Source organism: Coenobita brevimanus, chromosome 103 (genome assembly GCF_032717465.1).
Source record: "Coenobita brevimanus isolate Jiangsu-jjx chromosome 103, ASM3271746v2, whole genome shotgun sequence".
Lineage (NCBI taxonomy): Eukaryota > Metazoa > Arthropoda > Malacostraca > Decapoda > Coenobitidae > Coenobita > Coenobita brevimanus.
The window spans coordinates 13,396,635-13,404,222 of NC_137056.1; positions in this window are offsets into that span (position 1 = coordinate 13,396,635).

Consider the following 7,588-nt stretch of genomic DNA (forward strand, 5'->3'; position numbering starts at 1 on the left):
GGAAACTGGAGAGAAAGTGGAAGTAAATTATAATTAGATGGAGGGAAACTGGACAGAAATTCAAGGACAAAATGAAAAGAAAGGAAGAGAGAGAGAGAGAGAGAGAGAGAGAGAGAGTTGAGGAAAACTGAAGGGAAGTGGAAGGACTGGAGGAGGAATGGGAGAGAGAGTGGAGGAAACTGAAGGAAAACTCGTGAGAGAGTGAATGGGAAAATGGAGAGAAAATGGAAGGATCTGGAGTAGAACTGGAGAGAAACTAATAATATAATGTCCGAATTGAGGGAAACTGGAGGAAAACTGAAAAGCATACCGGAGAGAAAACAGAGGAAGTCAAGGAGAGAAAGTGGGGAAAAAACGGAGGAAACGAGATAGAAAGTGAAGAGAGGCAACGGTCAGTAAAGAAGTCTTTGAGGAGAACTTGGAGAGGGGCTCAGGGGGTCTTTGAGGGAGATTTGGAGGGGATTGAAGGGACTCTTGAAGGAATCTTAGAGGAAAACTTGGAGGAGATAATGGAGGGAAACTTAGGAGGTCCAGGAGGGATACTTACAGGGAAACTCGGGGAAATCGAGGAAGAACCGAAGGGTCTTGGACGAAGACTTAGGAGACTTGGCGGGAACTGGGAGGAGGACTTAGTGGGAGACTTGAAAGGCCCCAAAAAAGGATTTGGAATAGGATTTGGAGAGGGACTTGAGGATGCTGGAGAAGGATTTTGAGGGGTCTCGGAGGGAGAGGAGTATTCGAGGGGGACTCAGAAATGTCCTGGAAAGAGACTTGGTGTGGTCTTGAAAGGTGACCTGGGGTTTAGAGGGGGGACTCAGAGGGGTCTTGGAGGGAGTCTGATGAGAACATGTCACCTAATTGGAGAAAACGGGAAGGGAAAAAAATGAAGCGCAATGACAGAAACTTTGAGGGGATCTGAGTTGTCCTCCAGACAGCACTGAAAAGGGAATTGGAGAGGGACATGTAGGGATGGAGGAGGACATATGATTACAGAGTACCGAGGAAAGCAAACAGCAACAAACCTAATGGTCCTTCCGAAGCTGTTCTTTATAGGATGTCATAACTAACGAAACTATTCTAAGAGTCAAAGCCAAGGACAGAAAAGCAGGAAGGCTACCCTCCCCACCTACCTACTTAACCCTCCAGTCGATGCCGTCAAGAAATAGTGAGATGGACTCTCATGCATAAAAAAGCTGTCACGCAAAATTTCAAGGGAAAGTATAAAAGAAAATCATACTCAGCACAAATTTGACCTGCAAAGGAAACACTTGCCGGCAAGGGAAACACATCTAGTCAATATAAAGAATATGTCAATGTTGTTTTGCATTACCGATATGCCCTTTAAGTCTTATACTGCAACACATCATAATTTAGAAACGTGTTACTCTACTATTCAGCGATGAACATGTTTAATTGGGGATTAGAAGACAAATACTTATCCAAGCATTTTTTAAAATGTTAGTACTACAGAATATCACAGCTTACCACATTAGAAGGTAGCTTTGTCCCCTACATTTACTACTCTACTGAAGAAGTGCTCAGGTTCAGGTCAGTGGAAATGCTTGCTAATAATTATATGACCATTACCTCTAATATGATTGGACCGATCTGTTGTGAACTGTATTTTCGATAACCATTTATCATATCCTCTGACTGTTTTGTATACTTGTAAAACCTCTCGAGTGTGGGTTTATGTTACGTAACAGATTCAGCTCTTCTAAACGTTGCTCACAGTGTGTCTTTCTCAATGAAGGTATAATTTTTGTCACCCTTTACTGCACGCTCTAGAATTTCTCCATATCTTTTTTTGCAACACAGTGGTGGTAGGTTGTGGCGACCATCATCCACTCACTTGATGTAGTGCTGCCTACTTCTTCCTTCACCTTTATCATTCTTTTTCTGTGTCTGTCCTCCTCTCTTCCTATTTCTCCCATCTTTCCTGTCACTTCTTATTGCCTTCCTTTCCTTCACAGGTGGCTTTGCATTAAGTGACAAGCCAAATGGTTTCCTGTAAGCCAAGGAACCATTTACAACGCTGGGTGGTAACCATATAACCAAACCATATATATATATATATATATATATATATATATATATATATATATATCCCGATTTACCCCAAATTTAGTATGTGACATCTTTGACTAGACATCCTGTTGTGCTTATACGTCAGCACTGAAATGACTGCCGGGGACGGGTTTGCTGTGCCTTGTCACCTCTTCTTGTTCTTTGAAAATTTTTTGGCTTTCTGATCAGTTTGATTCCTTGTGGCATTATGTTTCTGTGTGCATTTGTTTTAACAGGCAGTGTTTGATACCAGAGTTCCATCATTTTGGTTTAATATTTCCCTCAAGCCTTCTGTTGCTCACTGTCATATATAGCTTGACTGCTGTATTAAGGGCAACTGTGAAAATTTTTCATGCCTCATTAGTATCTTTTTTCATTTTTTTTTTTTTAGCTCTCCTTTCGTCGGAAATTTTCTCAAAACTGGCCATGACACTGCCTTCACTAATTGTAAAATTGTATGACTATACGAGGATTGCTTGTACTAAGTTCTTCTCCTGTCATAACGTCACGCACAAAATTTTCAGCTGTGGCCAGAACAAGACCTAAGGTTTATGCTCCACTTGCTGGATAATTTACTAACTTATGCAATGAACTTTCCTGCAGTTTGTATACAGGTTTAACTTCGTCCGCAAGGATAGGGACTCTCCCCGATGAGAACGGGCAAATGAAAATTTGCAAAGTTTACGGTACTCTGGGTACAAGAGATTTCAACAGTTTGATGGTAGATATCATTGTCGTTCTCGAGTGGCTGTCCGGGTGGACATGGAGAGAGGGAATGGTGGAGGGGGAAGTCAGCTCTAGGGTGATGTGGATATTTAGAGAAGACATGAAGGGATTGTGGAACGAACTTTGAGAAATTTGGAGGGAACTTGATTAGCCTTCTAGAGGGACACAGAAGGATAGTGAAAATACGGTGTGAAAGTCTCTCTCTCTCTCTCTCTCTGCGTGGGAGGAATTAGATGGGAAGTAAAATCAGTCAATCTTTCAGTCCCTCCCTCCCCTCTTCTCTCTCTCTTACTTTTTCTCTGCATCCTTCCTTCTTTTGCATTCTTCCCTTAATCCTTTCCTTTCTACTCATTCGTCCCTATTTCCTCTTCTCCCCCCCCCCCTTGCTATTCCTCCGTCCTTTTCTTTTCCTATTTCCTCTCCTTCCGTTCTCTTCCTTCCTTTTCTTTCAATCTCATACCCTCTTCTCCTTCCCTTCTCTCCCTCCCTCCTCTTCCTTCTTTCCTTTGCTTTCGTTTTCTCTTTTCCTCGTCTCCTTCCCCCTTTTCATTTTTTTCCTTTTGTTCTCTCTTTCCCTCCCCCTCTTCTTCTTTCCTGTTCTTTTCTCCCTCCGTTTCGTTCACTTCATTCTCCCTTTCCTCCTCCTCTTTCTTCCCTTCTCTCCTCTTCATTTTTCTTCCAATCTGTTCTTTCATATTTATTCTTTACTCGTTTTTTTTTCCATCCTCACTCATCTCACTTCCCTGCTTCCTTTCCCCATCATTATATGTGCCCCTTCTTCACGTCTGCTTTCCTTTATCAGTCCTCTCCTCTCTATCCCTTAATTTTTCCTCCACTCCTTTCCGTGTCATTCTTGTGCCCCGACCTCTCTTTCCATGTCATTTTCTCTTCCCTACATACTTTCATTTCTTAATTCCTCCCTCCTTCTCGTTCTTCCATTCTTCCGTCCTTCCCCCCTTCCTTTCTTCCTGTATTTGTACAATTGTGGTAAATAGTCCATCTACATCGTCTGGAAACTGTGTCAAAGTTTAATAAGGTATTGTTAAACGAAGCAGTGATATTTAAGCTGGTTACCAGGATGAAAAACTCGTCTCATTTCCACTCCTCCATTACTCTTCCCGTCTCATCTTCATCTGTCTTTTTACTTCCTCACTCCACACTCCTCCTCTCCTCTCTTCCAACATTCCTATCTATCTTAATATATATATATATATATATATATATATATATATGAATTCTCTTTCCCCTCCCACCCATCTGCACTGCTTCCTCTTGTTTCCTCCACTCTCTCTCTCTCTCTGTGTGGCGCCTCCCTTCCCTTATGCTAAACAGGGCGGAGCAGATAACGCAATTGTCTTTGTTTACATCTGAAATCCTTGAGCATTCCCCCTCTCCTACCCTCCCTTGCCGTCCTCTTCAATACCTCTTACGACCCTGACACGAGAGAGAGAGAGAGAGAGAGAAAATCGATAGATAGAGAGACGGTCAGATAGAAAAATACATACTTATATACAGTACATACGTACATAACAGACGGATAGATAGAGACATACGTAAACATATAAACAGAGACAGAAACAAAGACAGATAGACAGATAAACAGACAGACAGACGGATAGATAGACTAATACACACACATAGTGAGAGAGAGAGAGAGAGAGAGAGAGAGAGAGAGAGAGATCCAGACTCCCTCCACGCCCCCATACAGCCCCTCCGTTACTACCCTCCAAATCTCCCTCAAATCCCCTCTTTATCCGCTCCATGACCCCTCCAAATCCACCCCGAATCCTCGTCCAAGGCTCCTCAAGTACCACCCCAAGTTCGTCAAGTCCCCCTGCAAGACAATTCAAGTCCCGCTCCAAAATCCCGTCAAGACCCCTCAAGTCCCTCTCCAAAATCCCTCCAAGACCCCTCAAGACCCCCTCCAAAATCCCTCCAAGGCCTCTCATGTCCCTTTCCAAGACCCCTCAAGTTCCCCTCGAAGACCCCTCAAGTCCCCCTCCAAGACCCCTCAAGTCCCTTTAGAAGACCCCTCTAAGACCCCTCAGAATCCCCTACAAGACCCCTTCAGCCCCTCCTAAGACCATTCAATATCTCTTCAAGTTCCCCTTCAAGCCCCTTCCAAGACACCTCATGTTCCCTTCCAAGTCACTTTCTAGTCAGCATCCATGATCCTCCAAGTCCCCCCTCCAAGAACCCTGAAGTCCCTGTACCCCTTATGTCCACCTCTTAGATCCATTAAGTCTCCCTCCAAGACTCATCCAGTTCCCCTTCAAGATTTCAATATTCCAGCGCACCAAAACACCTTTATGTCCCCCCTCCAAGACCCATTACTTCTTCCACCAAGACCCCTTAAGTCCCTCTTCAAAACTAGGTAAGTCCCTTTCCAAGACCTTTTAAGTCCCCCTCCAAGACCCTTTAAGTCCCCCTCCAAGACTCGATAGGTACCCCTTCAAGACCCATTATATCCCCCAAGACCCCTATTTCCCCCTCCAAGACCCGTTATATCCCCCAAGACCCATATTTCCCCCTCCAAGACCCGTTAAGTCCCCATTAATGATTCTCCAAGTCCCCCTACATGACCCAAACAGCCTCCTTCCAAGACCCGTTAAGTCCTTCTTCAAAACTCCTCCTAGTTCTCTTTCAAACCACTCCAAGATCCCTCCAAGCCTCCCTCCAAGTCTGCTCCTTCACTGAGGGTCGTCTCACGCATTTCTTGAAGTCCACTGTAAGACTTTTTTACACTTTTACTCTCTCCCTACACTTTTTTCTCCATATTCTCTTCTATATTTCCTCCTTTTTCTATTAAGTATGCCTTCTCGTTTTCCTCCAGCATCATTCGACTTTCCTTCCATTGTATCTCCAGTTTCCTTCTGGTTTCCCCTCCAGTTTTCGCACATTTTGTATTCATTTATTTTTCCGTCCTTCAAGTTCCCTCCAGTATTCCTCCATATTCCCTCTATTTTCCTTAATTTTCTTTCCAAATTTTCTCCTGTTTCCCTTCAGTTTCCTTTCATCTGCCCTCCAGTTCTCTTTCCAGTTTCCACCAGTTTACCTCCACTGTCTTTAGTTTCTCTTCTAGTCTCATCAATTCCGTCCAGTTTTCCTCTACTTTCTCTCCAGTTCCCCTTTCTTCTTCTCCAGTTACGTTCCATCTCTATGATATTTACACTATTTCTTCACTTTCTCTCCAGTTCCATCCACATTTCCTCCACTGCCTTCAAGGAATTCCACCGGACTCTCTCCCCAGAACACCACCCTCCCTCATACATTTCCTCATCATTTTCTTACACCTCGATCTTGGTCTCTCCCCTGCCTCTTTCAGCCAGCTCACTTTCAGAAGCCTTCCTGACTAGTTACTCCCTTGACACAGTATTTTCTCCATATCAACACTTGGTCAATTTCTCCTTCTTTCAGCTCTATGTACACAAAATCCTCCAGGTTAATCTGTCCCACGACCTTGTTTCTCCACCTCATTCTTTCTTTCAACCATCCCACTCACTATACATCCTTCAGGCTAATCTTCCCTACCACCCTCATGTTCCTCTAACCTCGTTCTTGGCCCACCTCTTCTTCCAACGACCCTACTTTCAAACACTCTGCTATAGTTCGTCCACTTGCAACTTGGTGGATATTTTCGTCCTTTTGTGGCTCATTTCCCGTGGCTCAGTGGCAGAATAATACAGCGCTACGGCTCTACATTCTCTCCATTGAAATGCTTCGTGACCAGCACCATAATATGGTGTTACAGTTCACTGGCTGTATAAGGCAATTCTACAGCTAACCATTCTTTCCATAACATGCCTTTGTGACTTGTACCAAATTTTAATGGTGATCTCTTGGTACCGTGTTACTGCTCAACATTCAGAAAAGAAAGCAATTTTAGGCCAGTTTAAAGTGGGTATAGTATAGTCAATCTCCCGCTCACGCTCTAGATTGAAAAAAAAAAAAAAGTTTCTGCTTGTTAGTATTTGCCGTTCACAAAGAGACACCAATCCACATCTGAATAAAATCGTCTGGTAAGAGTAGAATAAAATGCAAGACGTCATGGTATGGAAAGCTAACGTCTTCAGTCAGAGGAGAGTTTCGTTATTATATTCTTCCCATCTCCAGACAATTTCATTTAGCTTAGGAGAGGCCTTTCAAACTAGACGGGTTAGATACAGCCTTCATCAGCACCTTCACTATACTCTTTCTACTCTAACCTGGCCCAGATTTTCGTTAGTTTGCAGCTTATTTCACCCAGCTCAGTGGTAAGAAAGGACAGCAGTACTTCTACATATATTTTTCATTGCAGTTCTTCATCATTATCTAGTGTCAATCTGTTGTTACAAGTCAGCATTCAGGATGGAGAGACCGCAGTTTAGATCAAGTTAAAGTAAAACGAGTGTACCAGGAGTCCTTCGTAAGTTTAATTTAACTGTGTACTGGTAGTAAGCATTACTTTAAAGTACATCATTGGTCTGATGATATTCGTGATGACTTATTCCATTCCGTTCTCCAGTGGATTATTAAAATCACTGACTAGTTGCAGGGCAGAATAGAAGACGTAATAGCACTGAAGTTACTGGAGACCTCTAACCTCATCACTTCGGCAGGTCTCTCATAAGTTGAATAAAATTGTTTTGCGGTAAAGGAAAAAAAAAAATAAAAAATTGTGGTACTGAAAGGGTTACAGAGTATGAGGACTGTTACTAATCCGAAGACAGGTCTCCTTAAATGTATGAAATCCTCTTGTGGTTGCAAGACAAATATTAAAAGGATGTCATAAGTGTAGGTTGATGGGGATCATTTC